This window comes from Chaetodon trifascialis, chromosome 3, assembly GCF_039877785.1.
Source record: "Chaetodon trifascialis isolate fChaTrf1 chromosome 3, fChaTrf1.hap1, whole genome shotgun sequence".
Classification (NCBI taxonomy): domain Eukaryota; kingdom Metazoa; phylum Chordata; class Actinopteri; order Chaetodontiformes; family Chaetodontidae; genus Chaetodon; species Chaetodon trifascialis.
This window is the reverse complement of record NC_092058.1, coordinates 1253403-1270574: the sequence shown is the minus strand read 5'-3', so window position 1 is coordinate 1270574 and position 17172 is coordinate 1253403. Positions and strand designations below refer to the sequence as shown.

Sequence of the window (17172 nt, the reverse complement as noted above, 5' to 3'; positions counted from 1 at the left end):
TTTATGGCGTTAACAATGGATCTAATGATGATGAGCGCCACAGAGACCCCCCCCCTCAGCTCCACGCAGCCAATCAGCGACTTGTTTTACGTCCACATGACTTTTCATCTGAATGCAGATAAAGAAAAAAGCTGATTTGTGATCAGATGAGAGAAGACGTGTTTGGAGACGTCCTGATGTCTTCTTCATGGGACGGACGGACAAACAGGAAACAGACACTAATGCCAGTATTTCAGTGTGTGCTCTGCCACTGACGATGACAATGACGATGACGATGATGATGATGATGATGATGACGATGATGATGATTCTAAAAATTCAATCTGAGCTCAACTTTGAATGTAGAAACATTTCATTTTGTCCTCTCGTCAGTGAAGTCGCTTCAGCTCTGAGTCACACCTCTGACTGGCTCTCCTCCACAGCGGCAGTCGCTGAGGCTCATGGGTATTGTAGTATTTAGAGCCATGCAGCACGACAGCCTGAAACAAAGCTGCAGAAACTCAAACGTTGGTCATCGTGCATCGTCCCGTTCCTGAGGGTGTTGTTGGTAAGAGCGGCCTCGTGCAGCACTTCCTGTTCGTATCGATCTGTCAGGATCTATAAAAATGTCTGCCTCTGAACAGACCCTCCTCATCACCCTCATCTGCTCCTTCGGCACACACTTTGAAATGCATGCTGCCAGAAATTGTTTTGTTTATTCACAGTAATTACACTAATGCCTCCAAATGTACGTGCTGATGATTTATTGATGCACGCGGCGCCATTAAATCCATCAACTCCTTCCCAGTAATCCTCGCTCCACCTTGTCTGCAGGCCGGCTGACCCGGCTCCACCCGCCCATTAACCCTCTGTGTCATTAGTTCACTCGTCCGTCCGTCCCACCATTAGCCCACCATCCTCCTCCTCCTCCTCCTCCTCGCTCTCCCCCATCACCTCTGCAGGATCCAGGGAGTGCATTAGCAGATTAAGCAGAGGTGGAGATGGAGCACCTCCTGCCTGTGTGCCAGCTCCCTCCAGCTGCAGCTCCTTCCTCCCTCCATCTTCTCGTTTTCATGGCAGCACCTTTCTCTTAGCTTCTCTTTTAAGTGTCTGCTGGCTTTTTCTCTTTCAAGCTCACCGAGTCTTTTATCGTCCCTCTCCATCTCTGCGTCTCCGTCTCTCCACTCTTTCCACTCCTCCGCTCTCCCGCTCGTCTGTTTATCTCTTTCCATCCTCCTCGCTGTTGATTTCACACCAGCGTTTGCTGTCCGTACCCCTGCTGTTCTGTTTATCTGTTTTTGTGCCTCTTCTTGCTTCCTTTCTTACTTCTCTGTCCTCTTTTAGCATCTCTTGTTGTCTCCCCTCTCTCTGTTTTTATTCCTTTATTCTTCTCTTCGTTGGAAAAAGCTGATTTGTGGCTGCACTCATGAACCAGCCACGTTGTATGGACCCACACTGAGATGAAGACTGAATATCATAAATACATTTTCACATTTTGGGTGAACTTTCACCCAAAAAAAGCATCCGGCAGCAGTGAGAGGAAGCAGCGGCATGGATGTGTTTTCTGTTTCTCGGCTGCAGTGACCCCGTTTCTCAGCTCTGGAATCTCGACTCTGGTTGACGTTTGCAGCGACTTGACGACTCAGCAGGTTGTAATACCACCGAGGCTGAAGCGAGCAATCAGCAAGCTCAACTTGTCAAAAGCATCGTGACTCAGCAGAGCTTCTGGCCTGAAACCGGAGTTAGCAATCACAGGAGTAAAAGTACTTTCAGCTGCTGATAATACTGCCATGTGGCGTTAGAGGACGCTGAGAGACAGATGGGTGGAAAGGACTAATTCTTCACATGCTTTTTCTCTTTGAATCATTACTGCAAATGCACGTAGACGAGGATAAACCGTCTCTGTCTGAGCACGAGGACGCCGACATGTCGAAGCAGGAAACAGATGAAAACACGCCGTTGTCACTGTGATCATTGAAACAGCAGAAATGACTTTTATACAGAGCTAACACCACCACACACTCTGCCTGTTTTATGTTCAGAGGGGTTTTCTGAGTTTCTGAAGAGCTGCGGTCTGTTCTGCTCAGAGGTCAAAGGTCAGAGTTCGTGCTGCATCAACACTTTGAAGATTAAGTTCATGAACATTTCCTGGTTTTGTTAATACATAATCTGCCTTAAACACTATAAGATAATAAAACAGAAGAGATTTTTGTCTGTTTGTGAAAGAGAAGGAAAGCAGCACGAATGGACTGACGGTTCAGGACGCAGAGGGACAGACGGAGACAGAGACCAAGTGAAAGAGAAGCAGGACAGAGAGAAGACGACGAGACAGAGGAGCACAGAGAGGGACAGACAAAGCTCGGCCTTGTGACAGCGGAGGCATGAGGACACAGTGCAGCTCTGTGTGTGTGTGTGTGTGTGTGTGTGTGTGTGTGTGTGTGTGTGTGTGTGTGTGTGTGTGTGTGTGTGTGTGTGTGTGTGTGTACATGCATGAATTCCACTGACACATTAGTGAGTAATGTCTGAGTGTGTGTCACATCCCACATCCTTCACACACACACACACAAACATTCTTTCTGACGTGAGCGTGCATTGTGCTGCAGTCATTTTATAAATAGTGTGTGTGTGCGTGTGTGTGTGCGTGCGCATGTGTGTGTGTGTTTCCCCCTCGTCATGTGATCGGCGTTCATGTTCGGCTCACCAACAGGATTCACTTTAATAACTGATACGACCTGTTAGTCAGTGTGAACTCGTGATATTTACACAACACCAACCTTCATATCTCTGAATAGATCTTTGTGCTAACACACACACACACACACACACACACACACACACACACACACACACACACACACACACACACACACACACACTCTGTCACTGGTCCAGCTGAATATTCCTGCACTCCAGAGGACGTTTAATTAAAACACTGAATCAATGGCTGTTTCTCATCTCAGCTGTGGAGCCTCGCTGTGTCGGCGCACTACACTGACCTGCTTCCCACTGCTGTCACACACACGCACGCACGCACGCACGCACGCACGCACGCACGCACGCACGCACGCACGCACACACCTCATCACCTCAAAGTCCTGAGATTGGTGCTTGTGTGATAGATGGCATCTGCAGAGGTTGTGTGTCAACCACAGGTTGAAATGAGTGAATGCGCACACATGCGCACACGCGCACGCACACACACACACACACACACACACACACACACACACACACACACACACACACACACACACACACACACACACACACACACACACACACACACACAGCTTGCTTTGATTGCAAACAGCCATTCTCAGACACTTGGTAAGGAGGAGGCGGGTGTTTGGGTGGAGAGCAGGTGCAGGGTGATGCAGGCGTGCTGTTAATGCGGCCTGATGGCGGCGAGGCTCACGCCGTCATCTGCTTCATTTTTTACTGGCGGAGAAACGCCTGGATGGAAATATAACAGCCCTCAGGTACCAACGACCGCGCTGACGCTGCTGTGATGAAACGATGGATACTGTGTGTTTGGCCAAAGACACAGAACATAAAATCCACTTTAACAAAGTCACAAATGAAAGAGCTCAAACGTCACGACCGCAGACTACGAGCTGACGCACAGACAGTACTCTGACTGCAAATACTGCAGTATTATCAACACGCCAACCATAAAATCTAAAGACCACTCATCTGGACTTCCTCTCATTTTCCAGAGGAAACTACATCCACACTGTCTCACCTGGACAGGTAACAGTGGACAGACTTACTTACAGTCAAGTAGTAGCTTCAAAATACAAAAGTACCAAAAGTAAAAGTACTCATTCTGCAGAAAGGAATATTTTAGAATAATGTTTTATATTATTAGATAATAAGTAACAAGGGGGTGGACCCCCCCCCCCAACCCCCCACCCCCCTCCCCCATCATGTGACCCTGATGGAGCAGAACTGAACACATGTTTAGGGTTCAAGTTTAACCCTGAACATGAATAAAAAGTGACGTGACAAGCTTCTGCATATTTTCCCCCAGCTGTTAAAAGCTGATTATAAGATAATTATTATTATTGATTAGAAAACAGAAAAGGACTTTCTTTGTACTCAGACTGTGTGATGTCAGAGAACTTCTTGTGTGTCACCTCCGCCATCTTTCCTGTTTCAGATCCTCAGAAATGTTTGTACTTCTTGCTTCTGAGCCAAGATTTGTTGTCTGTTTCCATGGTAACGATGCTCCAGGTGCAACAAGACATCTATTTCTGATCCGTGTGCATCACCTGCTGCGCGCCGTTCTTGGCACGAGATGGGCGACGTGCCTCTGCAGCGACTCTCCATCAGCCGCCGCACGGCGAGCGGCGAATATTTGGTTTTGGTGTTTTGGTCGGATTTCTGTTGAATGCTGGGATGGCGGACGGAGATTTCTGCGATCGGCTCGACTCGCAGCACCTCTTCCTCTTCTGTTCTTGGTTTATTGATTGGACAAAGCCGACCGCCATGTCTGACATAACTGTTCAGGCTGATGTGCAACAAACAGCTGCTTCATCGTGTCGCTTGTTCTCTTCCTCCCATACTTCTTATTTTTAGGAAGCCAGCAGTGCATTATGGGATATGATCAGCCTGTTTCTTCAGAATAGGAACATGTAAACACTCAGCTTATGATTCACTTAAACACAGAGGAAGCAGTTTGTGTTGATTCTTCTTCTCCTTCTATAAAACAATCAATTCCTTCCAGTCGCCCTCCTCTTCGTCACAGCCTGACAGTCCAAATGGGCTGCAGGCAAACAGCTGAAGACGAAACTGTTGGGAAATGCTGGATTGATGGCTGCGGCGCGGCGAGGCCGTCCCTCTAACAAACACATTTTGACATTATTGATGTTTTCTGGACTTGCACAAAGTGCGAGCTGTCCTCTTCGCTCTCACGCCGCGGCTCTTTGACCCAGATCTCTCGGCTGTGCGAGCGCCTGAGTGGCTGCCTGGTCCTACATTAGATATGAGGAAGCCATGCTAGTGTTCAACTCGATTATGCGGATGACAGGATGTGCGGCGGGCTTCATGGGGCCAAGCAGCAGCGACTCAGAGCCTCCAAACCGAGTGCTGTTTGATGTTTGCTTACAGAGAAAACACGAGCGGGAGGAGCGTGTGATTTCTTTAAATCGAAATGTAAATCCACCTCAAACAGCTGTGATGGTTTACTGCAACTCGCAGTGTTTCTGCAACACGACAAAGATTCAATTTCCCTGAAAAGCTGACTTTAAGAAGCGGCGATCTTAGAGCTCAGTCGCTTTTCAGGAAACGGAGAGGATGTTAACATCCTCAGCGAAGTGGAACGTTGTCTGAGTCCACCGACAGACGTGAACACGAAAGCTTTTTCTGCAACATGCAGAACGTGGACGAAGCACAAAGAGCGGCTCGGCAGAGCGAACATGACGTCTGCTGGTCGTCCTCGTGTGAAACGATCGTGGTGCAGCTCTTTGAGAAAACAAAGCGCATCGCACGCACAAACAGGAGTGAAATCGGATTCATCCCGACAAAAAGGCAGCACGAAGGCACAAACGGCCTGAGCAGAATCCCTCCTCACCCCCGCTGAGAGACAAGCACACAGCGCTTCGCATGGAAATGTCTCATTTATGCCTCGACGTACTATAAGACACGAACAAAGACCACTTCAGCACGATTATAAGAGAGGACAGACGCTGTTTGTCTTGCAGGGCGGGCGGTGGGGGCGCAGGCTTAACGCGATGCGCCGTGCCCTCGTCCTCTGCAGGCAGAAATGTCCTTCTTAGACTCATAACAAGACTCCGTTTCACAAACTGAGCTTCACGCGCTCAAAGCTGCTGACGTGAGCCGGAGCAGAGATACGGTGAACTGGAGCTCTGTGATGAAGAGCGACGCCGTGAAGCTGAGCAGAGGGCCTCAAAGTGCTTCACGTCCAGCAGACGACACAGTCCAGCTCTGCAGCTCTGTCTCCGACACGCTGACGTCCGTCCACAGCCCGGATTAATGAAACAGGATGTGATCACTTTCAAAGTGAACATATTGAACGTCTGAGCTCGTCAGTATTGGTGTATTTATTCTTTACTCTCTCGGCCTGTCGTGCACATGAGCCTCCTATAGCTGATTTCCATTTTGTGTCTTTTTATCTGCTGTTGCTTTTATCTTCATCTCTTTTTATTGCCTGTTTTGTTCTATTTGTCCTGTTTTTCCTCATTCTGCTGCAGCAGCTGGATTTCTCCAGCGTGGCTTTAATAAAGTCTTATCTCCGTTCCTCTGCTGACGGACAGGAGTCACACCGTGCAGGTCACTCTGTATCTCTGCAGTTCGTCGCCTGAAACAACAGATCGGCTCTGAAAATGTCTGTTTTCGCTGCGCTGAATGAGAAACGTTTGGCGGCAGAAGAAGCGATTCTCACTGCGAAGCGCCTTAATTACAATCTCACTCGTGTCTTATCAATCGGCCTGTTGAGCAGCGCGGAGGAGAAGCAGCAGCCACAGAGGAGCTTTTATCCGAGTCGCATCGTCACCGCGGCTCCGAGATAGCGATCGAGCTGCTTTCAGATACAAAGAAGAACATTTTTAGCTCGCTCCGACTGCTGTGATCAGTCCTTAGACCACGAGCGGTCGATGGTGGAGCTCTCAGAGCGTCAACGCGCTGATACCTCCAGCTCATCGTATTTTCCTCCAGACCTTTCTCTCTGTACATTCACGCAGCTCAGAAGAATCACAAACATCCCATTGAGGCGTTTTCAGCTGAAGCAGATACGCGTCTGCCTCCATTCACGGCTCACAGAGCGAATGTGCCTCCGCTCACGTCTTTCCATTGGCTGCATTCATGAGATGTGAAGTGTGACTGGAGGCAGAATTCTCCACATTTGCTTTGGAAAGTGAGTTTGTTGACAACACAGATGTAAAGGCGTCTCGTCCATGTCTCAGATAACACAGTGTGGGGACAGACAGGAGACACAGGGGTCCTGTGTCCATGTGCCGTCACCTTCAGGTCATCAGGTCAGTCCAGATGAGCTCACACATACACTTGTTGTTAATCTTCAGGAGGTCAGTCTTACTCTCCTCTGGTGTGTGCAGCTGATAAACGTCCATAAATCCACTTAGAAATCATTAAATACAGACTGAGACTCGTCACGTTTTGAAGTTTTCTTCAGCATCGAAGTGATCCAGTGAGGTCGTCTGAACATCTGCTGAAAGCTGATTCAGACTCTTAAACCTGCAGGAAGCAACAACTGAACGAACACGATGGAAAACCAGCCGCTTCTCCGCCGCGTCGCATCACTCCGCTAAGCCCCTCCCACCAAACCCACAACTTTGATTGGCAGCAGAAGTAGTCAGCTGACCTGCTGTCCGCGGCATGAGCCTCGCCAAAACCCCGGCCCCTGTCGCTGTGACCCCGTTACCTGCAGCTGACATCACACCTCACACCTGATTCTTCCTCATGTTCTGAGTCACAGCTGATTAAAAAAAAAGTGAAGGACAAGCAGCTCTTCAGACATCCAGAAGACGTCTAAACATCGATTTAAATGACAGGAGGGTAAATATGCTAATTATGACTGCGGTGGTGGGGGTGAGGGTGGGGGTCCAGTGGGATGTTAAAATAACTCCACGTCCCCCAGAGAAAGAAGTCCAGATCCGTCTGCAGGGACCTTTAAACCCCAAACCTGCACTGACTGACCGGGAATCTTCTCCTGTTCCAGCTGAATATTCGGGTGGAGGTAGGATGGAGGACGTGCTGTGAGGCAGCTCCATGCAGACTCCCCCCCTCGACGTGGATTGCATCCTAACGTCACACATGGCGACCTCTCCCCCTCAGACGCACCGTTCAGCACAGCGAGTTATTAACCTCCAACCTTCTCTATCTGATGGCTCACCACCACCTTCACTCTCACACTCATCCGTCTCACCCCCCCCCCCCATCTCTCTCGTCTCAGCCTCATCTCTCCGGCTTCCTCTGGAGACTTTAAGTGCATTAGGATAAGAGGCTCTCTTCGCTCTCGTGGCCTTCCTTCAGGCTCGGCGGCTCACAGGTTCAGCTCCCTCGCTTCCACTCAAACACACATCAGAGGACGCTCGTCTCAAAGTGTCTTTATGAAGCCTGCTTTGTACGCAGCAGACTGCCATCGAGCCTCCACATCCATTAGCGGCCATACATCCAGTCAGTACCCTCAAAAGTCTCTTTGTCAAGGCCGAGGCAGGTGGTTCCCTCAAAGCACGACTGGACTGAAACCTGGAGCTCAGAGAGGCCAGAAACACATCGTCAGAAGCTTTTCAGGGAATCTGATGCTTCAAAAGCTTCTATCACACTTTCCTCACACCGGAAAGAGAAAGAATGAAGACATGACGTTCGTCAACTATATCAAGCCAGAGGACAAGACCTCACAACACAGTCCATGTAAGCAAAGAGCAATAGAGCAGAAAAGCAGCGGGGATGCTTTTCCACAGGGCAACACGCCGCAGCCAATCAGGAGGCGTTTACGGCTAACTGCAGGTCGTGACGCACGGCGTGCTGACGAACCTGAAGCCACAGCAAAGCTCACGCCTTGTTTTATGTACAAAACAAGCTTTTAATGTCCGACACAGCTGTGACTCTGAAGACGTTTCCACGAAGGACACTGGTCTACAGTTAAAGGCTAATAATGGCAAATGTTTCAGATTTTAATCTGTGTAAATTGAAGTTTCGCATTGTTGGTCAAAACAAAAAGACGATTTGTAGAAAATCTGCCGTAACAACAAATTCCTCCTGATAATTAACAGCTGCTCATAAACTCGACTTCATCATGTTCATCATTTTCACAAGCTCAAATAAATGAACAGATGGTGAAACGAGCCTTTTGAACATGGTCTCCGTTTTCACAGCCTCCCATTTGTACCTGATTATATGAGAGCTTTACAGGTCTGTGAAAAAACAGTTTATTATTTCTAAAAGCGGACGAGTAAAAGCGGCTGTTAGTGAGCGGACAGCCAGCAGATCAGAGCATCAACACAAATCCACTTAAGGAACGCACAACGTGACAAAAGTCGGTCTTTGCTCGAGTTTAACAGAGCAGCAGAGAGACGATCCAATCAGCTGTTTCATGCTAATCTGTGTCCCAGCAGCTGCACTCGTGCATTATGCAGCAAATATATATCACTGTCACCTCACAATTACTTTGTAAAAAAGTCGCCCACAGCTGAGCTCCATGAAACCCGACAGCAGAGGCGTCTGCAGATCTGCTCCAATGCATACCTGTTTTACACGACTCACCTGTGAGAGTCAGCTCCTGTCAGCTCTAATTAGACAACTGTCAATCAAACGAGACGCCCAGCAGGAGCCGTGGCCCCTTCAATGGACCCGAACAGGCTCAGAACCAGGAACCAGGGAACATGAATGAGACAAGGCAGAAGCAGTTTCCAGCAATCGGTGGCATTTTTCTAAAAGGAGAGGCTGCATTCATTATTAAAACCCCCCAAGCTCCACAGCTCGAGCTTCCTGTAGCTTTAAAACAACAGCAACACAAACAGGAAGTCAACACGGACACAGGTTACACAGCTTCATCTGCAGAGCCAACAACCGTCAGTGCTTCCTGTTACTCGCCTGCAGTCTTCAGTCCGCCCAAGTTCCCTTAATTAACAAACCGCCTGACAGCAAGCCGCCCGGCTGTCTAATAAATGATCAGCAGATCGCAGCTTGAGGACGTGGAGCTGTGCATGGCTGGACTCATCTGCAGCCAACTCCATCTCTGAGGAGGACGGCACGAGAGCGTCCCTGAAGACGGTGGCTGTTTAAAGCTGCATGTACAGACGTCAAGCAAAGCAGCTCGATGGAGCGGCGACGCGACTGCGGCGTCATCGAGAGAGGCTCCAGAGTGAGGCAAGGACGGGAGAGAGGGAAGGAATGACAGGGTGAAAAGAGAGAGAGTTATGAAACCACGCGAAGAGTCGGACAGAAAACAGAGAGAGAGACAGACGAAGGAAAGGAGACGGAGGCAGAAAGAAATCCTCTCACTAATTAATAGGTGTCTGAATTTCAATTAACACTGACCTCAATTTCTGTGAGGAAGAGAGAAAACAAGAGAGAGAACATGAGGAAGACAGAAAAAGGACAGCTTACGTAAGAGGACATCTCGTGGAAAATATTTGGTTTTCCCGTTGCTCTGCCGGCGTGAACAATGCGTCCATTCTTCCTCTGAAGCTGGACGTTCGCTGCAGGTCTCATCACTTCACAGATTCTTTGTTCTGCCGGGTTTGTCGGTGGAACAGGACGACTTGTGTTAGCTGTGTCATGAGTCTGGTAAGAACTCACATTCTTCACCTCCCAGAATGCATCTGGGACATCAGCTCAGAGAGGCTTGTCCCTGCGTGTTGGTTGAAATCAGCTGATCCTGCATGTGTTTAACGTCTCCGTGTCCTTTGTCATCTCACACGTGACGTGGAAGAAGCACAAAGTGAAGCTCATTAGCTGAAAGCGTTTCTGCTTGAACTGAACTGCAGCTGCAGAGAGTCTGCGTTCAGCCAGCGACTGGAGGAGCGCACCTGAACGCAACGCTGAGGCCATTAACGCCACACACAACCGATTCCACTAAGCAGCTGCGATAAAGCTCCTGAAGCGAATCTTTCTGATAACAGAGTAAAACGAAGCCGTGTGTTGTGAAACGATGCAGAGCTCACCAGGAATCAAAACCTCCGTCTGCAGCTATCTGATCTATTTTCAGCTCATTGTTTGTGAGTCTGTGCGATGAAACTTTATGTCACCTGGACGACACGACAGACCGCGAAAGCGAAGGAGAAGCTGCTGGGAGACGCTGTGAACCGGCGTGGCGGCGGCGTGGATGAGCATCATAATTATTGGATGGATTGTCATGAACGTTTGTGCAGACAGTCATACCACAGCATCAAACTGGAAGGAACTACACAGAGGAAGTGACATTCTGGCTGAAGACCCGCCTTGATGGGAGGACTGACAGATTCCATCTGAGGTTAAGTCTTTGAAAATGAAATGTCAAACAGCTTTTCCGTTTTCATTTCGATGTTCGTCGTCGAACACCTGATGAACATGAAAATGCAAATTAGATGATTGCATTTAAATTTTACCAAATAACACATGCACAAATGGAGGATTTTAATGGTATTGCGCCATTAGATTTTCATTTTCAAGTCTGCATTATCATGCTAATATAGTCCCTTCTGGGCTTCCATACCGTGGCCATGGATTTGAAGACAGTCAGCTGAAAGCAAAGTGCATCACTGTGATATTTTCTGGCTTTTCAGAGGAGAAACAGCAGAGAAAGCCATTAAAGCCATTAAAGTCTGCAGCAACAGAGGATTTCACGAGAGAGTTTGTAGGGTGAAGCCAGATGTTGGAGATGAACTGATAGATGGAATAAAAGACGGGAAATAAAGCAAAATAATAAAATGTCAAGCACCCAAACGTGGAGCTTCGTTGTTCCTACGGAGGTTTGATTTAAAGTCTGATCGTTCCCCCACAAGCTTCTGCACCATCTGAAGGCTGAATTTCACTTGTTTCTTTACGTGGAGGTGAGATAAAAACTGTTTTATCATTTCCTGCTGGACTGTCTCAGTCTGAGTTTTTCAGTTTCAGAGTTTCTGGTCTAACAACAGAAATAAAATCTGATTTAATGACACGTCTCAAAAGCTAATCTGTATTAAAACAGCTCGTTATTTTAAATTAGCGCGCGCTCTGCATCCTGTAATGAAGAATTATGAAGAATCGTTAAATATTATGCAGACTGGCGATGAGCGAAGTCTCAATGTAGATGAAATACGACATTTTCCTGTTATGGAAACAGAGTTTTATGCTGAAAGCAGCCGCCTGCTGCTGCTGGAACGAGTCTCTGAGAGAGAAGCAAAGCGCTAAAGTTCAGGCTGGACAGAGCAAACCGTGAGGGGAAACATGGCCGCTGCTCTCAGGTCACTCTCACATGATGGAAATGTTGTTGTTGTTGTTTGTTCCTGCAGGACAAACAGTCTGAGACGTTACTGGTAAACATAGTTGTCCTCAGAGCTTTCCTCTCCATCTCCCTCTCAATCAATGACGGGATCGCCGGCTTTCGTGCGGCTCTTCTGGGCCTTCGTCTTCGTCTTCGTCCCTGACAGTTCAGACCCTCACGCATGCAGCAGGTCTGATTCGCAGTCAGCATACACAAACAGGCCCGGCTCGTTTGTTTAGCATCCGAGCAGTCCGTGTTCGCCCGGGGCCGCTGCTGCACGCAGGCCGATCAATATCTGAGCCTTTGATGATCACATACATGAGCGTGAACACACACGTTTCTAAAAAAAGAGTCAACGATCGGTTCCGCACACACGCTGAGGCCAACGCACATACGTGAAATCGGCCATCTGCGATTGGCCACGCTTCCCCAGCGAGGCAGCTGAAGGCCGAGAGGCGCCATCGTCTCTGAACTCCAAAGTGTGGATGTAAACAGCACAGATTAGCATCAATCCCAGCATGCACGTGTGTGTGTGTGTGTGTGTGTGTGTGTGTGTGTGTGTGTCTGCATCCATACTGTGGAAATGAAACTGTGTGTGTTGGCACTCGGCCTCTCGTGTGTGTGCGCGCTGGCATGCGTGTGTGTCTCTAACGAGCCTCGGCTCTCTCCTTATCACAGCGACCACCGGTGCATTCCTCGATGCTAACGACAACAGGCCATAGGCGCTGGACGCTCTTTCCTCGCTCTCTCGCTGTGCCGCCGCTCGCTCGCTCACCCGCCCTATAAATAGACCATTACTTTGAAATGTAAGTATGCTTCCTGAAATTCCCGCCCCCTCCTCTCCCTCACACACACACACACACACATACGTGTGGTCCTCCCCGCGCTGCGATCGGCCCACCAGCCCGACAGCAGAGCCCAGATTAAACTCTTCTTTTTAAAGCTGATCTCTTGAGGATGGGGGGCGCCATCACCGGCCTGTTTGATGTGGCTGGTTGATATGCAGCCTGTGATGTTTGGCTGAGGTGCTGGCTGAGTGGATGCAGCACGCCGAGGGTGAAGCCGCGCTTCAGCGTGGTTTCATGAAGGAGGCAGCGCCAGTGACAGGAAGGCCGAGCGGCGTCGGTCTGAGGCTGCAGCTAACGACGAGTCTGTTGATGAAACATCGAATGACGTCCTCGAAGGTTTTAATTTGTCCACAACCCAAAGACATTCAGTTTCCTGTCACAGAGGAGTGAAGACGCCAGAAAATATTCACATTGCAGAAGCTGAAATCAGAGATTTTTGACCTTTTTCTCTTCAAACTTCACTCAAACCAACTGATTATCAAAGTACTGAATTTAACAGCCGACAACAAATCGATTGATCGTCACAGTTCAAGTTTGGTCCTTGAAGACGTGTCAGCGATGCAGCTCTGACCTTCATCATGCAACACCTGCAGCTTCACAAACACCTCAGAGCCAACAGCCTTAATGATAATCGATCAGTCATTTCAGGCACTTTGCCAAAACTCTCTGGTTCCAGCTCCTGAAATCGATTATTAAAGGAACATCTTTGGGTTTTGGACTCTTGGTCAGACAAAACAAGACATCAGAAGACAACAGCATGTCCTCAGAGAACGCAGTAAGTGGCAGATTAATCAGTAATGAGCATAATTGTTAGTTGCAGCAAAAACTGAATTTTTGGTTGTTTCCATTTGAAATGTGCGTGAAAGGGAAAATAATTATTTTGTTTTTTCCAATTCTAAAAGGAAATGAAGAGTATGTCTTCGTGTGACAGCATTGAAATATCCCTAAAAAAATCGTCTGTTTCTTGTGAATTGAAAGGAAAAAGTTCACAGTTTTCAAGTTAATTCGATGAGGGAGTTTGGTTCGATGGCAGATTCCCTCTTGATTCGTCAACAGGAACAATTACAGAAACACAGAGTGTTTGGAAGTCGGCGTCTGAGCGTCGTCTTCACACAGAAATGACAAAACGTGAAACAGTCCTTTCGCTCTTAATGAGGCCCTGAGCGACTTTGTTTCAGAGGTTTCTGGTGTCCATTAACTGGTTTGCACCGACAACATTTTAATGGTCTCTGAGACGCTGAAAAGTTTCTGCTCAGCTTCTAAAAGATGAAACTGAGAACAACTTCATTAAAGGAGGTAAACTCTGCTCGATCGATAAGAGCACTGAAGCTACGAGCTGGCTGCTGTCAGATCAGATCAGACGGTCAAAGAGCGCCGTCACGTCTGCTGGACGACCAAGCGAGTGATCAGCCTGTCTCCTGCTCTGAGGTCAGAGCTGAGGCCCACCTGAGGCTCGGGCCTCACAAGAGCTCACAAACAGGTTTCTTCTTCTCTCTGGACTAACTGTACAGTTCATTATGGACACACACTACAGCAGCTCCAACATCAGCGTGACGTTCACCTGTGAGGTCTGCAGAGCGGCGCCGCTGAACGACGTCTGCTCGTATTCGCACACGAGTCGCATCGTGGCCTCGGCGGCGTCCTCTGAACGGCGTCCGCTGTGATCATCTAGAACTGTTCTTGTTTCCCGTCGCATTAAATGAATAAGTTTCTGAACTGAACGTCTGAGGGGGTCACTGACAGTTTCCTCTACAGACACCTGAAAGTCTCACGGCCTGTGAAGGCATCGTCAGCCTGTGGTGAAGCTTCCTGGAGGTGAAGCTGTGAGCAGGTGAGGAAGCAGATGCTGATTTCCTGTGAGGGCTCAGAGCGGGAAGGTGAGGAGCCCCTGGAGAACCTTGTTGGTTCTTTATGATCTCTCTTCCTCTGCTTCTCCTGCAGAGACTGATTTGCATAGAATCCTGCTGCTCTGCCTCTTCTTCACAGGATTACCTTCAGCTGAGTATTATAGCCCTCTAGTGAGAACACAAGGCGATCAGACCTTTCCAATTACTGAGCCACACTTTGCCATGAACACACCAGCACCCCCACCCTGCGCACGCGCGCGCGCGCGCGCGCACGACCAGAAGGTAGACTATGAACTGAGTGTCTTCTGTCTCCAAACTAGGCTGCTGATGTAACGATTGAACATCTGTGAGCGTTGGGGACCACGCAGCCATATGCCACCCAGATTCTGGCCGGGGGGGTTAATGCTGCGGGTGGTGGTGGAGGGAGAAGTGCCGTAAGGTCCGGGCAGCGGGCGGGGGTCGGGGGGGCTCGAGTTACTTCAGCGGGAGGCATTCTGAACAGAGTAATTTCTGCGTGACTCAATTTTCAATTAGAATAAAAAATCTCCGGCTCTGTTTCGTTCGCACGCGCCGCGTCCCCCCCCCACCCCCACCCCCCCAGCCTCTCCGGGACAAAACTGAGCGTTTAATGAGCGTCAGCTGGGAAATGTTCGCTCCTGCTCTGCGCCACGAGCACGCCGCTGCCCGGTCCGCGCAGCGCCGGCTCCCCGCGGCACTCCGCCGAACAACCGGCGGCTCCGAGCGGCAGCGCGGCGCGCACGTCGCGGCTCTAACCGGCAGCAATCGGTCTCTGTGATCCGGCTGCGGAGAGCTCAGTTCAGCCGAAGTTCGAGTCCCACAGTCGCCCTTCCAGCAGCCTTCAGTCACCGCGTTAAAGCACACTGACAACAACAGCAACGCGACAGCACTTTCCAACACCGCTGCTCCAACAATCTGCCGTGCACATGGCTCGCACGCACGCACACACGCACACACAGTACAAAAACACGTCTGAGCGGACACGATGTGATCGGCAGCGGATTCTCTTACCGTGAGGAAGAGGAGGACACGATGCAGAGTGGATGAAGAAATTATAAATCCTTAGTTGGTGCCCGCATTGTCGGACGGAGAGAGGGAGGATGAGAGGGAGCAGGCTGCTACTGTGCGGGAATAATCCGACTGTCAGTGACAATAACCCGGAGAGGAGAGGAGAGGAGGGGGGGGTGCCACCCCATCCAATTAGAAACAGTGGGATTGATTGTCACAGGAAATAAGGCAGTTAGTGTCTAAAGCAGCTACAGTCTGTGGGGGTGGGAGGCTGTTCGATCACAGGCTGTTTTTCTCTCTTTCTTTGGATGAAGAATAATTTCAAACTACAGGAATAATGCAGGAAATGAGAAGCCGTGCGCGGACTTGAGTCCTGTGATTACAGCTGGTCCAGGGATGCTGGCAGCGCGCGTTCAGGGAAGCAGCTCATAAAGCTTCAGCATGCTGTGCAGATTTGCTCTCCTGTTGCCAAGTCGGCTGTGAGAAACGCAGCGCTCAGATTAGTCGAGCATATTTCCATATTCAAAGCTGGAGCTGCCAGCCGTCAGCATCCCTCCTCACCTGCTGCCATCTAGAGTGGATGCGAGGTAATTAAAGGCAGGGAGGTGGGCGGGAGTCACTCCAGCACTTTTTTTATTTTCACCCATGATGCAGCTGACTGGGGTCTCGGGGATCTGCAGGATCTGTAGCACAGTCTTAACCTGACGCCACCGATCACACACTTTGCTCAGACTCATTTCAGAGCTGAATGTCAGGTTTGAAGAATCATGTCTGTTCAGCCCTGACGCTCCTGCGTGTCCTCACAGTCGCTGACGTTCTCTACCTGTCCACCAGATGACCTGGCACCCCTCCACCTGCTGCTTCGACGCCGTCGCCCCTCAGCCATCTGCAGCTGAAGCGACCTGCTCGCCCTCCTCGGATGTGTTTGACCGTCGCGGCCTGTGAGCTGCTCCTCACATCACCTTCATCCTGCCTGCTGCTCATCTGTCTGCTGTGCTTCCTGAAAGTTCGGCTTCTGTTTAGAGCTCGAATCAGCCTCAGCCATCATTTTAGCATGGACTCTGCATCTGATGACACGCTCCTCCACTGATCTGATATCAGCTTCTTTTTATTCAGTGAAACTGTCTCAACACGCAGCTGCTACAAAACAACAGCACCTCCATGTGTTTTCCAGCACCGGTGGACTCAGTGCTGCCAAAAATACTTCTGGACCCGTGTTTGTAAGCGGAGACGGTCTTCTGGCCGCTCTCTTCACCATTTTTAGGACTTTGTCACAGCAGCAGGCTCAGACTGTCACACTGCTCTGATACGCTGTTAAAGGTTATTTATTATCAAGTGTGACATCATGTCTTTTTGAGGACAGCCAATCACATTTAGCTAAAACTGAGCTGAAAAAATAAAGAGCTCAGGTCAAACAAAGCAGGTAAAAGTTCATGTTTATGGTGGTTAAAGTCAAACAGGTGACGTCCAGGGGTCAGGACGAAAGGCTGGACCGCTGTGCTGGGACAGACTCGCAGGGAATCAGTGGAAATGGGCCAGTGTTTGT

At 49.3% G+C, this 17172-nt stretch overlaps 1 protein-coding gene across 1 annotated transcript in view; it reads right to left on the bottom strand.

The window, feature by feature from the left end:
- pcbp4 (poly(rC) binding protein 4) overlaps window positions 1-16101 on the bottom strand; it is a 98927-nt gene extending 82826 nt beyond the window's left edge. The window contains exon 1 of the mRNA XM_070959944.1: window positions 15630-16101. The gene's annotated coding sequence lies outside the window, so the exon portion shown is untranslated. The remainder of the gene's footprint in view (window positions 1-15629) is intronic.
- Between the last annotated feature and the right edge of the window lie 1071 nt (window positions 16102-17172).